Consider the following 18,899-nt stretch of genomic DNA (forward strand, 5'->3'; position numbering starts at 1 on the left):
TGCAACTTTTAACATGAAAAATCCAATGAGGAGAAGAAAAGCAAAGCCAAAGAGTCCATCCCAAAATCCGACAAAGAAGCAAAATGAACAAAAAGCATTGAATTCAATTCTTTCTGATTTTAGAAACTGCATTAAAGAAGGGGTGCACCGGTCCTGGAGATACTGCAATACCAGGTCAATGCGTGGAGTGGACAGAGCAAGCTCTTTTTCCATCTCCCTGTTCTAAAAATCCATTTAATATATGGTCCCCAGATAGGGGACGTATCAGATATTAAACTGATAAGAACAGATACTACACTTGATCTTAGCCAAAAGGCCGAGAAGCGATAACCAGAATTGGTTTCCGACTACGGTGCCACCCAAGGATTCTGAAAAGTCCATTTGTGGAGATGGCCACCTGGACTCCCGTTAAGAAGACATGCTGTCAACCTCTAGATCCCTCACATGCCTGCACTTTTCGGCTTGCTGCTGCTGCAATCCACGCGTTTTAGATCTGCATAACTCCACCTCTTTTAGCACAGTACCCTCAACCCCCGGCTGTTCCCACCCGCCTCAACACCGTTGGAAGGGAGGAGAACCAATTAAGGCGGGGGGGGGGGGGTGGAACGAGCAGCTGTCTACCCTTAGCAGGAGGGTTGCTGATTAATTACCTCTCCTGCTGCTGCTGCTGCTGGCTGTCCAGCAGCAGACTGAAGGTGGCTGCTGCTGTACGCAGGTATATAAAGGCTCAGAGCCTATTATGACACGCGCAGCCAGCGTTCCATTGACACATTCCGTCTACTGCAGGCGGGATACCTGGATGGCTGAATGTCACTGAGAAGCTCACAGAGACCGCCATAAGCAACAGTTTAAAAGAATGCCACAGACTAATCAACCAAACTTTTTGGGTTGGTTTCTCTTTTATAGTCTGCAGGCATTAAATGAAAGAAGTCAGTGTTCCAGCAGAGGGAGACAACGTTTCAGAAAAGGCATTGTAGCAAACCAAAAAAGAAATTTTAAGCGCAGCAGAGTAACCAGCTCACATACCTGTTAGCTCAGGTGAGTTTAAAAGGCTGCTGTTGATAACAAGGGCATTTGCTAAATAGATGGTGTGTGTGCAACAATATACTGAAAGGTCAATTATATTGTGCAGCTTATCTCACCACCTGTAGTTATTTAGGTGAAAGCTCCAAAATGCTTGCCTAATATGTCTGTTTATCCAAAAGGAAGTATAGAGGGAGAGCTAGATAGATAGCATTGCATTACATTACATTACATGGCAATGCAATGCACAGTTGCTGAAGTTGAACCAAAATGAGCTTGTCATCTGGCTTCTGCAACTTTTAACATGAAAAATCCAATGAGGAGAAGAAAAGCAAAGCCAAAGAGTCCATCCCAAAATCCGACAAACAAGCAAAATGAACAAAAAGCATTGAATTCAATTCTTTCTGATTTTAGAAACTGCATTAAAGAAGGGGTGCACCGGTCCTGGAGATACTGCAATACCAGGTCAATGCGTGGAGTGGACAGAGCAAGCTCTTTTTCCATCTCCCTGTTCTAAAAATCCATTTAATATATGGTCCCCAGATAGGGGACGTATCAGATATTAAACTGATAAGAACAGATACTACACTTGATCTTAGCCAAAAGGCCGAGAAGCGATAACCAGAATTGGTTTCCGACTACGGTGCCACCCAAGGATTCTGAAAAGTCCATTTGTGGAGATGGCCACCTGGACTCCCGTTAAGAAGACATGCTGTCAACCTCTAGATCCCTCACATGCCTGCACTTTTCGGCTTGCTGCTGCTGCAATCCACGCGTTTTAGATCTGCATAACTCCACCTCTTTTAGCACAGTACCCTCAACCCCCGGCTGTTCCCACCCGCCTCAACACCGTTGGAAGGGAGGAGAACCAATTAAGGCGGGGGGGGGGGTGGAACGAGCAGCTGTCTACCCTTAGCAGGAGGGTTGCTGATTAATTACCTCTCCTGCTGCTGCTGCTGCTGGCTGTCCAGCAGCAGACTGAAGGTGGCTGCTGCTGTGCGCAGGTATATAAAGGCTCAGAGCCTATTATGACACGCGCAGCCAGCGTTCCATTGCCACATTCCGTCTACTGCAGGCGGGATACCTGGATGGCTGAATGTCACTGAGAAGCTCACAGAGACCGCCATAAGCAACAGTTTAAAAGAATGCCACAGACTAATCAACCAAACTTTTTGGGTTGGTTTCTCTTTTATAGTCTGCAGGCATTAAATGAAAGAAGTCAGTGTTCCAGCAGAGGGAGACAACGTTTCAGAAAAGGCATTGTAGCAAACCAAAAAAGAAATTTTAAGCGCAGCAGAGTAACCAGCTCACATACCTGTTAGCTCAGGTGAGTTTAAAAGGCTGCTGTTGATAACAAGGGCATTTGCTAAATAGATGGTGTGTGTGCAACAATATACTGAAAGGTCAATTATATTGTGCAGCTTATCTCACCACCTGTAGTTATTTAGGTGAAAGCTCCAAAATGCTTGCCTAATATGTCTGTTTATCCAAAAGGAAGTATAGAGGGAGAGCTAGATAGATAGCATTGCATTACATTACATTACATGGCAATGCAATGCACAGTTGCTGAAGTTGAACCAAAATGAGCTTGTCATCTGGCTTCTGCAACTTTTAACATGAAAAATCCAATGAGGAGAAGAAAAGCAAAGCCAAAGAGTCCATCCCAAAATCCGAAAAACAAGCAAAATGAACAAAAAGCATTGAATTCAATTCTTTCTGATTTTAGAAACTGCATTAAAGAAGGGGTGCACCGGTCCTGGAGATACTGCAATACCAGGTCAATGCGTGGAGTGGACAGAGCAAGCTCTTTTTCCATCTCCCTGTTCTAAAAATCCATTTAATATATGGTCCCCAGATAGGGGACGTATCAGATATTAAACTGATAAGAACAGATACTACACTTGATCTTAGCCAAAAGGCCGAGAAGCGATAACCAGAATTGGTTTCCGACTACGGTGCCACCCAAGGATTCTGAAAAGTCCATTTGTGGAGATGGCCACCTGGACTCCCGTTAAGAAGACATGCTGTCAACCTCTAGATCCCTCACATGCCTGCACTTTTCGGCTTGCTGCTGCTGCAATCCACGCGTTTTAGATCTGCATAACTCCACCTCTTTTAGCACAGTACCCTCAACCCCCGGCTGTTCCCACCCGCCTCAACACCGTTGGAAGGGAGGAGAACCAATTAAGGCGGGGGGGGGGTGGAACGAGCAGCTGTCTACCCTTAGCAGGAGGGTTGCTGATTAATTACCTCTCCTGCTGCTGCTGCTGCTGGCTGTCCAGCAGCAGACTGAAGGTGGCTGCTGCTGTGCGCAGGTATATAAAGGCTCAGAGCCTATTATGACACGCGCAGCCAGCGTTCCATTGCCACATTCCGTCTACTGCAGGCGGGATACCTGGATGGCTGAATGTCACTGAGAAGCTCACAGAGACCGCCATAAGCAACAGTTTAAAAGAATGCCACAGACTAATCAACCAAACTTTTTGGGTTGGTTTCTCTTTTATAGTCTGCAGGCATTAAATGAAAGAAGTCAGTGTTCCAGCAGAGGGAGACAACGTTTCAGAAAAGGCATTGTAGCAAACCAAAAAAGAAATTTTAAGCGCAGCAGAGTAACCAGCTCACATACCTGTTAGCTCAGGTGAGTTTAAAAGGCTGCTGTTGATAACAAGGGCATTTGCTAAATAGATGGTGTGTGTGCAACAATATACTGAAAGGTCAATTATATTGTGCAGCTTATCTCACCACCTGTAGTTATTTAGGTGAAAGCTCCAAAATGCTTGCCTAATATGTCTGTTTATCCAAAAGGAAGTATAGAGGGAGAGCTAGATAGATAGCATTGCATTACATTACATTACATGGCAATGCAATGCACAGTTGCTGAAGTTGAACCAAAATGAGCTTGTCATCTGGCTTCTGCAACTTTTAACATGAAAAATCCAATGAGGAGAAGAAAAGCAAAGCCAAAGAGTCCATCCCAAAATCCGACAAACAAGCAAAATGAACAAAAAGCATTGAATTCAATTCTTTCTGATTTTAGAAACTGCATTAAAGAAGGGGTGCACCGGTCCTGGAGATACTGCAATACCAGGTCAATGCGTGGAGTGGACAGAGCAAGCTCTTTTTCCATCTCCCTGTTCTAAAAATCCATTTAATATATGGTCCCCAGATAGGGGACGTATCAGATATTAAACTGATAAGAACAGATACTACACTTGATCTTAGCCAAAAGGCCGAGAAGCGATAACCAGAATTGGTTTCCGACTACGGTGCCACCCAAGGATTCTGAAAAGTCCATTTGTGGAGATGGCCACCTGGACTCCCGTTAAGAAGACATGCTGTCAACCTCTAGATCCCTCACATGCCTGCACTTTTCGGCTTGCTGCTGCTGCAATCCACGCGTTTTAGATCTGCATAACTCCACCTCTTTTAGCACAGTACCCTCAACCCCCGGCTGTTCCCACCCGCCTCAACACCGTTGGAAGGGAGGAGAACCAATTAAGGCGGGGGGGGGGGGTGGAACGAGCAGCTGTCTACCCTTAGCAGGAGGGTTGCTGATTAATTACCTCTCCTGCTGCTGCTGCTGCTGGCTGTCCAGCAGCAGACTGAAGGTGGCTGCTGCTGTGCGCAGGTATATAAAGGCTCAGAGCCTATTATGACACGCGCAGCCAGCGTTCCATTGCCACATTCCGTCTACTGCAGGCGGGATACCTGGATGGCTGAATGTCACTGAGAAGCTCACAGAGACCGCCATAAGCAACAGTTTAAAAGAATGCCACAGACTAATCAACCAAACTTTTTGGGTTGGTTTCTCTTTTATAGTCTGCAGGCATTAAATGAAAGAAGTCAGTGTTCCAGCAGAGGGAGACAACGTTTCAGAAAAGGCATTGTAGCAAACCAAAAAAGAAATTTTAAGCGCAGCAGAGTAACCAGCTCACATACCTGTTAGCTCAGGTGAGTTTAAAAGGCTGCTGTTGATAACAAGGGCATTTGCTAAATAGATGGTGTGTGTGCAACAATATACTGAAAGGTCAATTATATTGTGCAGCTTATCTCACCACCTGTAGTTATTTAGATGAAAGCTCCAAAATGCTTGCCTAATATGTCTGTTTATCCAAAAGGAAGTATAGAGGGAGAGCTAGATAGATAGCATTGCATTACATTACATTACATGGCAATGCAATGCACAGTTGCTGAAGTTGAACCAAAATGAGCTTGTCATCTGGCTTCTGCAACTTTTAACATGAAAAATCCAATGAGGAGAAGAAAAGCAAAGCCAAAGAGTCCATCCCAAAATCCGACAAACAAGCAAAATGAACAAAAAGCATTGAATTCAATTCTTTCTGATTTTAGAAACTGCATTAAAGAAGGGGTGCACCGGTCCTGGAGATACTGCAATACCAGGTCAATGCGTGGAGTGGACAGAGCAAGCTCTTTTTCCATCTCCCTGTTCTAAAAATCCATTTAATATATGGTCCCCAGATAGGGGACGTATCAGATATTAAACTGATAAGAACAGATACTACACTTGATCTTAGCCAAAAGGCCGAGAAGCGATAACCAGAATTGGTTTCCGACTACGGTGCCACCCAAGGATTCTGAAAAGTCCATTTGTGGAGATGGCCACCTGGACTCCCGTTAAGAAGACATGCTGTCAACCTCTAGATCCCTCACATGCCTGCACTTTTCGGCTTGCTGCTGCTGCAATCCACGCGTTTTAGATCTGCATAACTCCACCTCTTTTAGCACAGTACCCTCAACCCCCGGCTGTTCCCACCCGCCTCAACACCGTTGGAAGGGAGGAGAACCAATTAAGGCGGGGGGGGGGGGGTGGAACGAGCAGCTGTCTACCCTTAGCAGGAGGGTTGCTGATTAATTACCTCTCCTGCTGCTGCTGCTGCTGGCTGTCCAGCAGCAGACTGAAGGTGGCTGCTGCTGTGCGCAGGTATATAAAGGCTCAGAGCCTATTATGACACGCGCAGCCAGCGTTCCATTGCCACATTCCGTCTACTGCAGGCGGGATACCTGGATGGCTGAATGTCACTGAGAAGCTCACAGAGACCGCCATAAGCAACAGTTTAAAAGAATGCCACAGACTAATCAACCAAACTTTTTGGGTTGGTTTTTCTTTTATAGTCTGCAGGCATTAAATGAAAGAAGTCAGTGTTCCAGCAGAGGGAGACAACGTTTCAGAAAAGGCATTGTAGCAAACCAAAAAAGAAATTTTAAGCGCAGCAGAGTAACCAGTTCACATACCTGTTAGCTCAGGTGAGTTTAAAAGGCTGCTGTTGATAACAAGGGCATTTGCTAAATAGATGGTGTGTGTGCAACAATATACTGAAAGGTCAATTATATTGTGCAGCTTATCTCACCACCTGTAGTTATTTAGGTGAAAGCTCCAAAATGCTTGCCTAATATGTCTGTTTATCCAAAAGGAAGTATAGAGGGAGAGCTAGATAGATAGCATTGCATTACATTACATTACATGGCAATGCAATGCACAGTTGCTGAAGTTGAACCAAAATGAGCTTGTCATCTGGCTTCTGCAACTTTTAACATGAAAAATCCAATGAGGAGAAGAAAAGCAAAGCCAAAGAGTCCATCCCAAAATCCGACAAACAAGCAAAATGAACAAAAAGCATTGAATTCAATTCTTTCTGATTTTAGAAACTGCATTAAAGAAGGGGTGCACCGGTCCTGGAGATACTGCAATACCAGGTCAATGCGTGGAGTGGACAGAGCAAGCTCTTTTTCCATCTCCCTGTTCTAAAAATCCATTTAATATATGGTCCCCAGATAGGGGACGTATCAGATATTAAACTGATAAGAACAGATACTACACTTGATCTTAGCCAAAAGGCCGAGAAGCGATAACCAGAATTGGTTTCCGACTACGGTGCCACCCAAGGATTCTGAAAAGTCCATTTGTGGAGATGGCCACCTGGACTCCCGTTAAGAAGACATGCTGTCAACCTCTAGATCCCTCACATGCCAGCACTTTTCGGCTTGCTGCTGCTGCAATCCACGCGTTTTAGATCTGCATAACTCCACCTCTTTTAGCACAGTACCCTCAACCCCCGGCTGTTCCCACCCGCCTCAACACCGTTGGAAGGGAGGAGAACCAATTAAGGCGGGGGGGGGGGTGGAACGAGCAGCTGTCTACCCTTAGCAGGAGGGTTGCTGATTAATTACCTCTCCTGCTGCTGCTGCTGCTGGCTGTCCAGCAGCAGACTGAAGGTGGCTGCTGCTGTGCGCAGGTATATAAAGGCTCAGAGCCTATTATGACACGCGCAGCCAGCGTTCCATTGCCACATTCCGTCTACTGCAGGCGGGATACCTGGATGGCTGAATGTCACTGAGAAGCTCACAGAGACCGCCATAAGCAACAGTTTAAAAGAATGCCACAGACTAATCAACCAAACTTTTTGGGTTGGTTTCTCTTTTATATTCTGCAGGCATTAAATGAAAGAAGTCAGTGTTCCAGCAGAGGGAGACAACGTTTCAGAAAAGGCATTGTAGCAAACTAAAAAAGAAATTTTAAGCGCAGCAGAGTAACCAGCTCACATACCTGTTAGCTTAGGTGAGTTTAAAAGGCTGCTGTTGATAACAAGGGCATTTGCTAAATAGATGGTGTGTGTGCAACAATATACTGAAAGGTCAATTATATTGTGCAGCTTATCTCACCACCTGTAGTTATTTAGGTGAAAGCTCCAAAATGCTTGCCTAATATGTCTGTTTATCCAAAAGGAAGTATAGAGGGAGAGCTAGATAGATAGCATTGCATTACATTACATTACATGGCAATGCAATGCACAGTTGCTGAAGTTGAACCAAAATGAGCTTGTCATCTGGCTTCTGCAACTTTTAACATGAAAAATCCAATGAGGAGAAGAAAAGCAAAGCCAAAGAGTCCATCCCAAAATCCGACAAACAAGCAAAATGAACAAAAAGCATTGAATTCAATTCTTTCTGATTTTAGAAACTGCATTAAAGAAGGGGTGCACCGGTCCTGGAGATACTGCAATACCAGGTCAATGCGTGGAGTGGACAGAGCAAGCTCTTTTTCCATCTCCCTGTTCTAAAAATCCATTTAATATATGGTCCCCAGATAGGGGACGTATCAGATATTAAACTGATAAGAACAGATACTACACTTGATCTTAGCCAAAAGGCCGAGAAGCGATAACCAGAATTGGTTTCCGACTACGGTGCCACCCAAGGATTCTGAAAAGTCCATTTGTGGAGATGGCCACCTGGACTCCCGTTAAGAAGACATGCTGTCAACCTCTAGATCCCTCACATGCCTGCACTTTTCGGCTTGCTGCTGCTGCAATCCACGCGTTTTAGATCTGCATAACTCCACCTCTTTTAGCACAGTACCCTCAACCCCCGGCTGTTCCCACCCGCCTCAACACCGTTGGAAGGGAGGAGAACCAATTAAGGCGGGGGGGGGGGGTGGAACGAGCAGCTGTCTACCCTTAGCAGGAGGGTTGCTGATTAATTACCTCTCCTGCTGCTGCTGCTGCTGGCTGTCCAGCAGCAGACTGAAGGTGGCTGCTGCTGTGCGCAGGTATATAAAGGCTCAGAGCCTATTATGACACGCGCAGCCAGCGTTCCATTGCCACATTCCGTCTACTGCAGGCGGGATACCTGGATGGCTGAATGTCACTGAGAAGCTCACAGAGACCGCCATAAGCAACAGTTTAAAAGAATGCCACAGACTAATCAACCAAACTTTTTGGGTTGGTTTCTCTTTTATAGTCTGCAGGCATTAAATGAAAGAAGTCAGTGTTCCAGCAGAGGGAGACAACGTTTCAGAAAAGGCATTGTAGCAAACCAAAAAAGAAATTTTAAGCGCAGCAGAGTAACCAGCTCACATACCTGTTAGCTCAGGTGAGTTTAAAAGGCTGCTGTTGATAACAAGGGCATTTGCTAAATAGATGGTGTGTGTGCAACAATATACTGAAAGGTCAATTATATTGTGCAGCTTATCTCACCACCTGTAGTTATTTAGGTGAAAGCTCCAAAATGCTTGCCTAATATGTCTGTTTATCCAAAAGGAAGTATAGAGGGAGAGCTAGATAGATAGCATTGCATTACATTACATTACATGGCAATGCAATGCACAGTTGCTGAAGTTGAACCAAAATGAGCTTGTCATCTGGCTTCTGCAACTTTTAACATGAAAAATCCAATGAGGAGAAGAAAAGCAAAGCCAAAGAGTCCATCCCAAAATCCGACAAACAAGCAAAATGAACAAAAAGCATTGAATTCAATTCTTTCTGATTTTAGAAACTGCATTAAAGAAGGGGTGCACCGGTCCTGGAGATACTGCAATACCAGGTCAATGCGTGGAGTGGACAGAGCAAGCTCTTTTTCCATCTCCCTGTTCTAAAAATCCATTTAATATATGGTCCCCAGATAGGGGACGTATCAGATATTAAACTGATAAGAACAGATACTACACTTGATCTTAGCCAAAAGGCCGAGAAGCGATAACCAGAATTGGTTTCCGACTACGGTGCCACCCAAGGATTCTGAAAAGTCCATTTGTGGAGATGGCCACCTGGACTCCCGTTAAGAAGACATGCTGTCAACCTCTAGATCCCTCACATGCCTGCACTTTTCGGCTTGCTGCTGCTGCAATCCACGCGTTTTAGATCTGCATAACTCCACCTCTTTTAGCACAGTACCCTCAACCCCCGGCTGTTCCCACCCGCCTCAACACCGTTGGAAGGGAGGAGAACCAATTAAGGCGGGGGGGGGGGTGGAACGAGCAGCTGTCTACCCTTAGCAGGAGGGTTGCTGATTAATTACCTCTCCTGCTGCTGCTGCTGCTGGCTGTCCAGCAGCAGACTGAAGGTGGCTGCTGCTGTGCGCAGGTATATAAAGGCTCAGAGCCTATTATGACACGCGCAGCCAGCGTTCCATTGCCACATTCCGTCTACTGCAGGCGGGATACCTGGATGGCTGAATGTCACTGAGAAGCTCACAGAGACCGCCATAAGCAACAGTTTAAAAGAATGCCACAGACTAATCAACCAAACTTTTTGGGTTGGTTTCTCTTTTATAGTCTGCAGGCATTAAATGAAAGAAGTCAGTGTTCCAGCAGAGGGAGACAACGTTTCAGAAAAGGCATTGTAGCAAACCAAAAAAGAAATTTTAAGCGCAGCAGAGTAACCAGCTCACATACCTGTTAGCTCAGGTGAGTTTAAAAGGCTGCTGTTGATAACAAGGGCATTTGCTAAATAGATGGTGTGTGTGCAACAATATACTGAAAGGTCAATTATATTGTGCAGCTTATCTCACCACCTGTAGTTATTTAGGTGAAAGCTCCAAAATGCTTGCCTAATATGTCTGTTTATCCAAAAGGAAGTATAGAGGGAGAGCTAGATAGATAGCATTGCATTACATTACATTACATGGCAATGCAATGCACAGTTGCTGAAGTTGAACCAAAATGAGCTTGTCATCTGGCTTCTGCAACTTTTAACATGAAAAATCCAATGAGGAGAAGAAAAGCAAAGCCAAAGAGTCCATCCCAAAATCCGACAAACAAGCAAAATGAACAAAAAGCATTGAATTCAATTCTTTCTGATTTTAGAAACTGCATTAAAGAAGGGGTGCACCGGTCCTGGAGATACTGCAATACCAGGTCAATGCGTGGAGTGGACAGAGCAAGCTCTTTTTCCATCTCCCTGTTCTAAAAATCCATTTAATATATGGTCCCCAGATAGGGGACGTATCAGATATTAAACTGATAAGAACAGATACTACACTTGATCTTAGCCAAAAGGCCGAGAAGCGATAACCAGAATTGGTTTCCGACTACGGTGCCACCCAAGGATTCTGAAAAGTCCATTTGTGGAGATGGCCACCTGGACTCCCGTTAAGAAGACATGCTGTCAACCTCTAGATCCCTCACATGCCTGCACTTTTCGGCTTGCTGCTGCTGCAATCCACGCGTTTTAGATCTGCATAACTCCACCTCTTTTAGCACAGTACCCTCAACCCCCGGCTGTTCCCACCCGCCTCAACACCGTTGGAAGGGAGGAGAACCAATTAAGGCGGGGGGGGGGTGGAACGAGCAGCTGTCTACCCTTAGCAGGAGGGTTGCTGATTAATTACCTCTCCTGCTGCTGCTGCTGCTGGCTGTCCAGCAGCAGACTGAAGGTGGCTGCTGCTGTGCGCAGGTATATAAAGGCTCAGAGCCTATTATGACACGCGCAGCCAGCGTTCCATTGCCACATTCCGTCTACTGCAGGCGGGATACCTGGATGGCTGAATGTCACTGAGAAGCTCACAGAGACCGCCATAAGCAACAGTTTAAAAGAATGCCACAGACTAATCAACCAAACTTTTTGGGTTGGTTTCTCTTTTATAGTCTGCAGGCATTAAATGAAAGAAGTCAGTGTTCCAGCAGAGGGAGACAACGTTTCAGAAAAGGCATTGTAGCAAACCAAAAAAGAAATTTTAAGCGCAGCAGAGTAACCAGCTCACATACCTGTTAGCTCAGGTGAGTTTAAAAGGCTGCTGTTGATAACAAGGGCATTTGCTAAATAGATGGTGTGTGTGCAACAATATACTGAAAGGTCAATTATATTGTGCAGCTTATCTCACCACCTGTAGTTATTTAGGTGAAAGCTCCAAAATGCTTGCCTAATATGTCTGTTTATCCAAAAGGAAGTATAGAGGGAGAGCTAGATAGATAGCATTGCATTACATTACATTACATGGCAATGCAATGCACAGTTGCTGAAGTTGAACCAAAATGAGCTTGTCATCTGGCTTCTGCAAATTTTAACATGAAAAATCCAATGAGGAGAAGAAAAGCAAAGCCAAAGAGTCCATCCCAAAATCCGACAAACAAGCAAAATGAACAAAAAGCATTGAATTCAATTCTTTCTGATTTTAGAAACTGCATTAAAGAAGGGGTGCACCGGTCCTGGAGATACTGCAATACCAGGTCAATGCGTGGAGTGGACAGAGCAAGCTCTTTTTCCATCTCCCTGTTCTAAAAATCCATTTAATATATGGTCCCCAGATAGGGGACGTATCAGATATTAAACTGATAAGAACAGATACTACACTTGATCTTAGCCAAAAGGCCGAGAAGCGATAACCAGAATTGGTTTCCGACTACGGTGCCACCCAAGGATTCTGAAAAGTCCATTTGTGGAGATGGCCACCTGGACTCCCGTTAAGAAGACATGCTGTCAACCTCTAGATCCCTCACATGCCTGCAGTTTTCGGCTTGCTGCTGCTGCAATCCACGCGTTTTAGATCTGCATAACTCCACCTCTTTTAGCACAGTACCCTCAACCCCCGGCTGTTCCCACCCGCCTCAACACCGTTGGAAGGGAGGAGAACCAATTAAGGCGGGGGGGGGGTGGAACGAGCAGCTGTCTACCCTTAGCAGGAGGGTTGCTGATTAATTACCTCTCCTGCTGCTGCTGCTGCTGGCTGTCCAGCAGCAGACTGAAGGTGGCTGCTGCTGTGCGCAGGTATATAAAGGCTCAGAGCCTATTATGACACGCGCAGCCAGCGTTCCATTGCCACATTCCGTCTACTGCAGGCGGGATACCTGGATGGCTGAATGTCACTGAGAAGCTCACAGAGACCGCCATAAGCAACAGTTTAAAAGAATGCCACAGACTAATCAACCAAACTTTTTGGGTTGGTTTCTCTTTTATAGTCTGCAGGCATTAAATGAAAGAAGTCAGTGTTCCAGCAGAGGGAGACAACGTTTCAGAAAAGGCATTGTAGCAAACCAAAAAAGAAATTTTAAGCGCAGCAGAGTAACCAGCTCACATACCTGTTAGCTCAGGTGAGTTTAAAAGGCTGCTGTTGATAACAAGGGCATTTGCTAAATAGATGGTGTGTGTGCAACAATATACTGAAAGGTCAATTATATTGTGCAGCTTATCTCACCACCTGTAGTTATTTAGGTGAAAGCTCCAAAATGCTTGCCTAATATGTCTGTTTATCCAAAAGGAAGTATAGAGGGAGAGCTAGATAGATAGCATTGCATTACATTACATTACATGGCAATGCAATGCACAGTTGCTGAAGTTGAACCAAAATGAGCTTGTCATCTGGCTTCTGCAACTTTTAACATGAAAAATCCAATGAGGAGAAGAAAAGCAAAGCCAAAGAGTCCATCCCAAAATCCGACAAACAAGCAAAATGAACAAAAAGCATTGAATTCAATTCTTTCTGATTTTAGAAACTGCATTAAAGAAGGGGTGCACTGGTCCTGGAGATACTGCAATACCAGGTCAATGCGTGGAGTGGACAGAGCAAGCTCTTTTTCCATCTCCCTGTTCTAAAAATCCATTTAATATATGGTCCCCAGATAGGGGACGTATCAGATATTAAACTGATAAGAACAGATACTACACTTGATCTTAGCCAAAAGGCCGAGAAGCGATAACCAGAATTGGTTTCCGACTACGGTGCCACCCAAGGATTCTGAAAAGTCCATTTGTGGAGATGGCCACCTGGACTCCCGTTAAGAAGACATGCTGTCAACCTCTAGATCCCTCACATGCCTGCACTTTTCGGCTTGCTGCTGCTGCAATCCACGCGTTTTAGATCTGCATAACTCCACCTCTTTTAGCACAGTACCCTCAACCCCCGGCTGTTCCCACCCGCCTCAACACCGTTGGAAGGGAGGAGAACCAATTAAGGCGGGGGGGGGGTGGAACGAGCAGCTGTCTACCCTTAGCAGGAGGGTTGCTGATTAATTACAACTCCTGCTGCTGCTGCTGGCTGTCCAGCAGCAGACTGAAGGTGGCTGCTGCTGTGCGCAGGTATATAAAGGCTCAGAGCCTATTATGACACGCGCAGCCAGCGTTCCATTGCCACATTCCGTCTACTGCAGGCGGGATACCTGGATGGCTGAATGTCACTGAGAAGCTCACAGAGACCGCCATAAGCAACAGTTTAAAAGAATGCCACAGACTAATCAACCAAACTTTTTGGGTTGGTTTCTCTTTTATAGTCTGCAGGCATTAAATGAAAGAAGTCAGTGTTCCAGCAGAGGGAGACAACGTTTCAGAAAAGGCATTGTAGCAAACCAAAAAAGAAATTTTAAGCGCAGCAGAGTAACCAGCTCACATACCTGTTAGCTCAGGTGAGTTTAAAAGGCTGCTGTTGATAACAAGGGCATTTGCTAAATAGATGGTGTGTGTGCAACAATATACTGAAAGGTCAATTATATTGTGCAGCTTATCTCACCACCTGTAGTTATTTAGGTGAAAGCTCCAAAATGCTTGCCTAATATGTCTGTTTATCCAAAAGGAAGTATAGAGGGAGAGCTAGATAGATAGCATTGCATTACATTACATTACATGGCAATGCAATGCACAGTTGCTGAAGTTGAACCAAAATGAGCTTGTCATCTGGCTTCTGCAAATTTTAACATGAAAAATCCAATGAGGAGAAGAAAAGCAAAGCCAAAGAGTCCATCCCAAAATCCGACAAACAAGCAAAATGAACAAAAAGCATTGAATTCAATTCTTTCTGATTTTAGAAACTGCATTAAAGAAGGGGTGCACCGGTCCTGGAGATACTGCAATACCAGGTCAATGCGTGGAGTGGACAGAGCAAGCTCTTTTTCCATCTCCCTGTTCTAAAAATCCATTTAATATGTGGTCCCCAGATAGGGGACGTATCAGATATTAAACTGATAAGAACAGATAAGGTTTCAACATAATTTTATTGTACATAAGTCAGATTACAAGACAATCAATGCGAAACCTTTCAAGTACAAAAAAACCCATAAAAACATTTGACAATTATACATTACAGAGAATAATCAATATAAAATAGAATTCCACATATAAAAGCACCATCTACGGTTCGCTTCCTTCTTGCCCATATCTTTTACATTTTTTAAATAATAAACATACATTTCACTAAAAGCCAGTTTAATACAATCAAGCACAGAAATAAAATCACGATTAAACAATAAAATATTCCTTGCTTTCCAAATTGCATTCTTGGCACAGTTTATTATACACCAGCAGATTTCAGATTGGTATGCAGTAGGGCAATTAAAAAGTCCGTATAAAACATATTCATAATAAAAGTCCTTTAAACCGCAAACCCACTTTAAAAGAATCCCAAATTTCCCCCAGAGTTCTTGTGCAAAGGTGCAGTTCCAAAAAAGGTGCATAACGGTCTCATCACAATGGCAAGAGTCTCTTGGGCATTTTGCCCGTGCCACCAGGCCTCTCCGGTGTTGGAATTCTCTGGTTGGGAGGCACTGGTGGACGGACATCCAGGCAAGGTCTTTATGGACATTGGCGAGGAACTTCCCGAAGACATTCCTCCACACACGTTTGGATCTGTTCCATGAGTAGTTGCAAACTGGGGATGTCTCTTCTTCTCTCCTCAAATGGACAAATAGCTTCTTCCGGTCCAGAAGGATGTCAGCTCCAAGGTCTTTTAAATTATGAGTCTTTGTAACTTTTTCTAAAATAATAAGGTGCTTTGGTGGACACAATAAAACAGGCGCTGATAAGGATGGCCTAAACCATCTCTTAAAGATAAAACCACACGTGTATTTTAAAAACAGGTCAAAAGTACTATCAGACTTAAAAGCTTTAAAACAAAAACAGAAAAAATTTACATATAAAAACAGGCGAAGATCGGGAACATCTTTTCCTCCATTCTGCTTTCTCTTATACATTTCTGATCGTTTAAGCTTTTCCATTTTAGAGCCCCATATAAACATAAAAATACAACGAGTTAGTTTTTTTAGCATTAAGTCAGAGGGAGGATACACCATGGCAATATATAAAATCATAGGTAATAAAACAGATTTAATAACAAGGACTTTCCCTTCGATCGAAAGATTCCTCAGGGTCCAAAAGGAAAGTTTCTTTGCCATTTTATCTTGAACCTCTCCCCAACTCACAAGCCCATCATTATTTGCATCAAATACAACCCCTAAAATTTTCACATTGTCATATTTCACATTAACAGTCGGTAAGTCATTTCTATCCCAGGCACCCATAATCAAACACTCAGTTTTATTAAAATTCATTTTAAAACCAGAAGCTTGACTAAAAAGATTGGTGCACAATACTACTCTCCGGAGTGAAGCAGGATCAGTGCAAATAGCCGTCACGTCATCCATATATCCAAGCACTTTAACCTGAGCCCCTCCCCCTCCTGGGACAGGAACCCCCCGGACTACCTTGTCTTTCCGGATCATGCATAAAAGGGGTTCCATAGCGCAAATAAACAGAATTGGGGATAATGGACATCCCTGCTTCACTCCGGATTCCAGTGGGATAAAATCAGTTAAAAAACCATTGACAGAGATTTGTGAAAACATATTATTATATAAACTCTTAATGCGAGATAAAAACCAGTCTGGGATTGCCATTTGTTTTAAAACTTTAAAAAGATATTCATGAGAAACCCTGTCAAACGCTTTCTCGAAGTCTAGCGCCAACAGGGCCAGCCCTTGATCCCTGTCTTTACTGTACCATATTACGTCTCTGATCGTATTTAGGGTCTCTGTAATACTCCTCCCTGGTACACCACATACTTGTTCGGGTTGTATTAACACATTAATAACAGTTTTAAAACGACATGCAATAATCTTAGCTAAAACCTTGTAATCCATGTTAAGGAGGGTGATAGGTCTCCAATTTTTGAGGTCGTCCCGAGCGCCCTTCTTCTTGTATATTAAGGACACTATCCCCCTCCTCCATGACTTGGGTAACTTATCACACAAAAAAACCTCTTTAAAAAGTGCTAAAAGATCCTCTTTTAAAATATCCCAAAAGGATAAATAAAATTCCACAGGAAGGTCATCAGCTCCTGGGGCTTTCCCTCTTGAAAAACTTTTAAAAACACTAAAAAGTTCTTCTAAAGTAATATCTTTTGTTAAAAACCCCTGATCTGCAGAATTTAGCCTAAAATCCAGGACATTAAGAGCATCTTGTAAAAACACATTATTAACACTTTTTTTGCTAAAAAGGTTTCTATAAAAATTAAAAGCTACCCTCTTCATACCTTGTATTGTGCTATCTCCATCTAGGCAGGTAATCGTTTCTTTCCTCTCCACCACTTTTTTGAAAAAGAAACGTGTACACTTTTCCCCTTCTTCTAAAAATTGCACCTTAGAATTAAATATTATTTCCTTCCCTTTTTGTTCAAGGTATGACTGTATCTCATTTTTAAGGCTTACAATATCATCATGCACCTCTAAGCCTATCTCTTTGAATTTAAGGAGAGTCTGCAGTCTAGTATTCAAATTTGCATAGCCCTGCTTCTTCTGCCTCGCCTTCCTCTTCCCAGCCCTGATAAAAAAATGTTGGATCTTATCTTTAATCCCTTCCCACCAGGACAGCATTTTAAAATATGGGGGTTTGAGCTGCCTCCATTGTTGGTACTTTTTGATAAAATCTGACCTTACCAGGGGGTCTTCCAATAGGTGTACCCCCAGGCGCCACAACCCTCTATTCACCTTTAGTTCCCCCTGGTATTCTATCTCTAATTTTAATATGTTATGGTCAGAAAATAAATTAGGAATTAAAACAAAATATACAGGGCTAAAAGTTTCAGATAAAAAGATAAAATCGATCCTGGAGGTCACTCTCCGACCGGACCACGTAAATCCCGGGTCCGTCGGCGATAGCGACCTCCAGGCATCGCGCAACTTAAAATCTGTCTGCAAATTACTTAATAAAAAACATGATTTATCTAATTTACGGATTGGGTCACCTCCTCCTCGGCGCTCATTTACACTGAGGCAATTAAAGTCCCCAGCTACCAAAAGAGGAGATGACCCTACACAGAACAACGGTAAAATCTCAAACAATTGTATCCGCTCTTGTTTATCTGGAGGGGCATACACATTTATAACACGAAAGTTAAAATTATTAAAACATAAATGTACTAATATAGCTCTGCCGGGCACAATCTCAGTGACAGAGGAGATTATAAAAGCATTACCTCGGCAGAGCAGACCCACACCAGCTGATTTATTCTCATTAGAGCCGGACCAAATGGAGGGCCCTAGTTTCCAGTCTTTCTTTAGCTCATTATACCGTAGTCCGTGTTGCAGACCGCATTCCTGTAGGAAACAAATATCAAAGTCTAATGTTTTGAAAAAATCAAAGAGAGCAGCCCTGCGGACAGGGCTCTTTAAAGATCTCACATTGAGTGAGAGACACTTAATAGATGGCATTTGTGTCATGGGGGAGGGGAGTCATCCATTATATCCCCTGCAGACCCCGTCAAGCTCTCGAGTGTTGAGGAGAAGCAGAGAATATTCTGGGGGTCCGAACCGGATATCGGATACCCGGAGGAACCGGGTTGCCATATATCGTCCCTGGCAAGGCACACATCAGGCGAGTCTGGATTAAATGCCGGAGGATCGTCCGCTCTCAACTTTTTGCCACACGGCTCAATCACGTCGCTCGTGCAGTCATCCTCCGCTATTGCTGTGTGGCCTCTCACTTCCTGAAGACTCTCCAGGTCAGACATGAAAACCTCACCATCATTGCCACCTGCTGGACAAAGAACCGTGGTCTGCTGGCACAAGTCCCTAGGTATGTCTGGGGTCTTCGACACAGAGCCCCCCACCGCCAACTCATTGGGGGCGCCCTGCTCCAACACACCAGGGACCATCGACACAGTGGTCTTCTCTCTGACGGGAGAGTCCCTCTGCTCCGGTCTTTGGGTGGTCCGCCCTCCGCCCTTTTTCTGGGACTTCGCCACAGGAGGCTCTCCACGGGGGAGACCCGACTCCTGCTCCATCCTCTCCGTCTCCTTCCTCGCGCCCTTGACCTTCTCCGCCACCTCCTCTGTTGTGGAAACAGAAGGACGAGGCTCAGGTCCTTTACTGGTCTCCGGAA

General features: G+C 44.2%; 12 non-coding genes across 12 annotated transcripts; all 12 read right to left on the minus strand.

Moving 5' to 3' along the window:
- Positions 1-137: 137 nt before the first annotated feature.
- On the minus strand, positions 138-328 carry LOC141195435 (U2 spliceosomal RNA). Its single transcript, XR_012268026.1, has one exon. It is a non-coding gene; the product is annotated as a U2 spliceosomal RNA (small nuclear RNA).
- A 1,123-nt stretch (positions 329-1,451) lies between these two features.
- On the minus strand, positions 1,452-1,642 carry LOC141195436 (U2 spliceosomal RNA). The gene has a single exon (XR_012268027.1). It is a non-coding gene; the product is annotated as a U2 spliceosomal RNA (small nuclear RNA).
- A 1,121-nt stretch (positions 1,643-2,763) lies between these two features.
- On the minus strand, positions 2,764-2,954 carry LOC141195437 (U2 spliceosomal RNA). The gene has a single exon (XR_012268028.1). It is a non-coding gene; the product is annotated as a U2 spliceosomal RNA (small nuclear RNA).
- Positions 2,955-4,074: 1,120 nt separating this feature from the next.
- Positions 4,075-4,265, minus strand: LOC141195439 (U2 spliceosomal RNA). Its single transcript, XR_012268030.1, has one exon. It is a non-coding gene; the product is annotated as a U2 spliceosomal RNA (small nuclear RNA).
- A 1,122-nt stretch (positions 4,266-5,387) lies between these two features.
- LOC141195440 (U2 spliceosomal RNA) lies at positions 5,388-5,578 on the minus strand. Its single transcript, XR_012268031.1, has one exon. It is a non-coding gene; the product is annotated as a U2 spliceosomal RNA (small nuclear RNA).
- A 1,123-nt stretch (positions 5,579-6,701) lies between these two features.
- Positions 6,702-6,892, minus strand: LOC141195441 (U2 spliceosomal RNA). The gene has a single exon (XR_012268032.1). It is a non-coding gene; the product is annotated as a U2 spliceosomal RNA (small nuclear RNA).
- Positions 6,893-8,013: 1,121 nt separating this feature from the next.
- On the minus strand, positions 8,014-8,204 carry LOC141195442 (U2 spliceosomal RNA). The gene has a single exon (XR_012268033.1). It is a non-coding gene; the product is annotated as a U2 spliceosomal RNA (small nuclear RNA).
- A 1,122-nt stretch (positions 8,205-9,326) lies between these two features.
- Positions 9,327-9,517, minus strand: LOC141195443 (U2 spliceosomal RNA). The gene has a single exon (XR_012268034.1). It is a non-coding gene; the product is annotated as a U2 spliceosomal RNA (small nuclear RNA).
- A 1,121-nt stretch (positions 9,518-10,638) lies between these two features.
- LOC141195444 (U2 spliceosomal RNA) lies at positions 10,639-10,829 on the minus strand. Its single transcript, XR_012268035.1, has one exon. It is a non-coding gene; the product is annotated as a U2 spliceosomal RNA (small nuclear RNA).
- Positions 10,830-11,949: 1,120 nt separating this feature from the next.
- On the minus strand, positions 11,950-12,140 carry LOC141195446 (U2 spliceosomal RNA). The gene has a single exon (XR_012268036.1). It is a non-coding gene; the product is annotated as a U2 spliceosomal RNA (small nuclear RNA).
- Positions 12,141-13,260: 1,120 nt separating this feature from the next.
- LOC141195351 (U2 spliceosomal RNA) lies at positions 13,261-13,451 on the minus strand. The gene has a single exon (XR_012267946.1). It is a non-coding gene; the product is annotated as a U2 spliceosomal RNA (small nuclear RNA).
- A 1,117-nt stretch (positions 13,452-14,568) lies between these two features.
- Positions 14,569-14,752, minus strand: LOC141196342 (U2 spliceosomal RNA). The gene has a single exon (XR_012268887.1). It is a non-coding gene; the product is annotated as a U2 spliceosomal RNA (small nuclear RNA).
- Between the last annotated feature and the right edge of the window lie 4,147 nt (positions 14,753-18,899).

The sequence above is a fragment of the Phyllobates terribilis genome, unplaced genomic scaffold, assembly GCF_046119375.1.
Source record: "Phyllobates terribilis strain yellow unplaced genomic scaffold, ASM4611937v1 Scaffold_74__1_contigs__length_7073193, whole genome shotgun sequence".
Lineage (NCBI taxonomy): Eukaryota > Metazoa > Chordata > Amphibia > Anura > Dendrobatidae > Phyllobates > Phyllobates terribilis.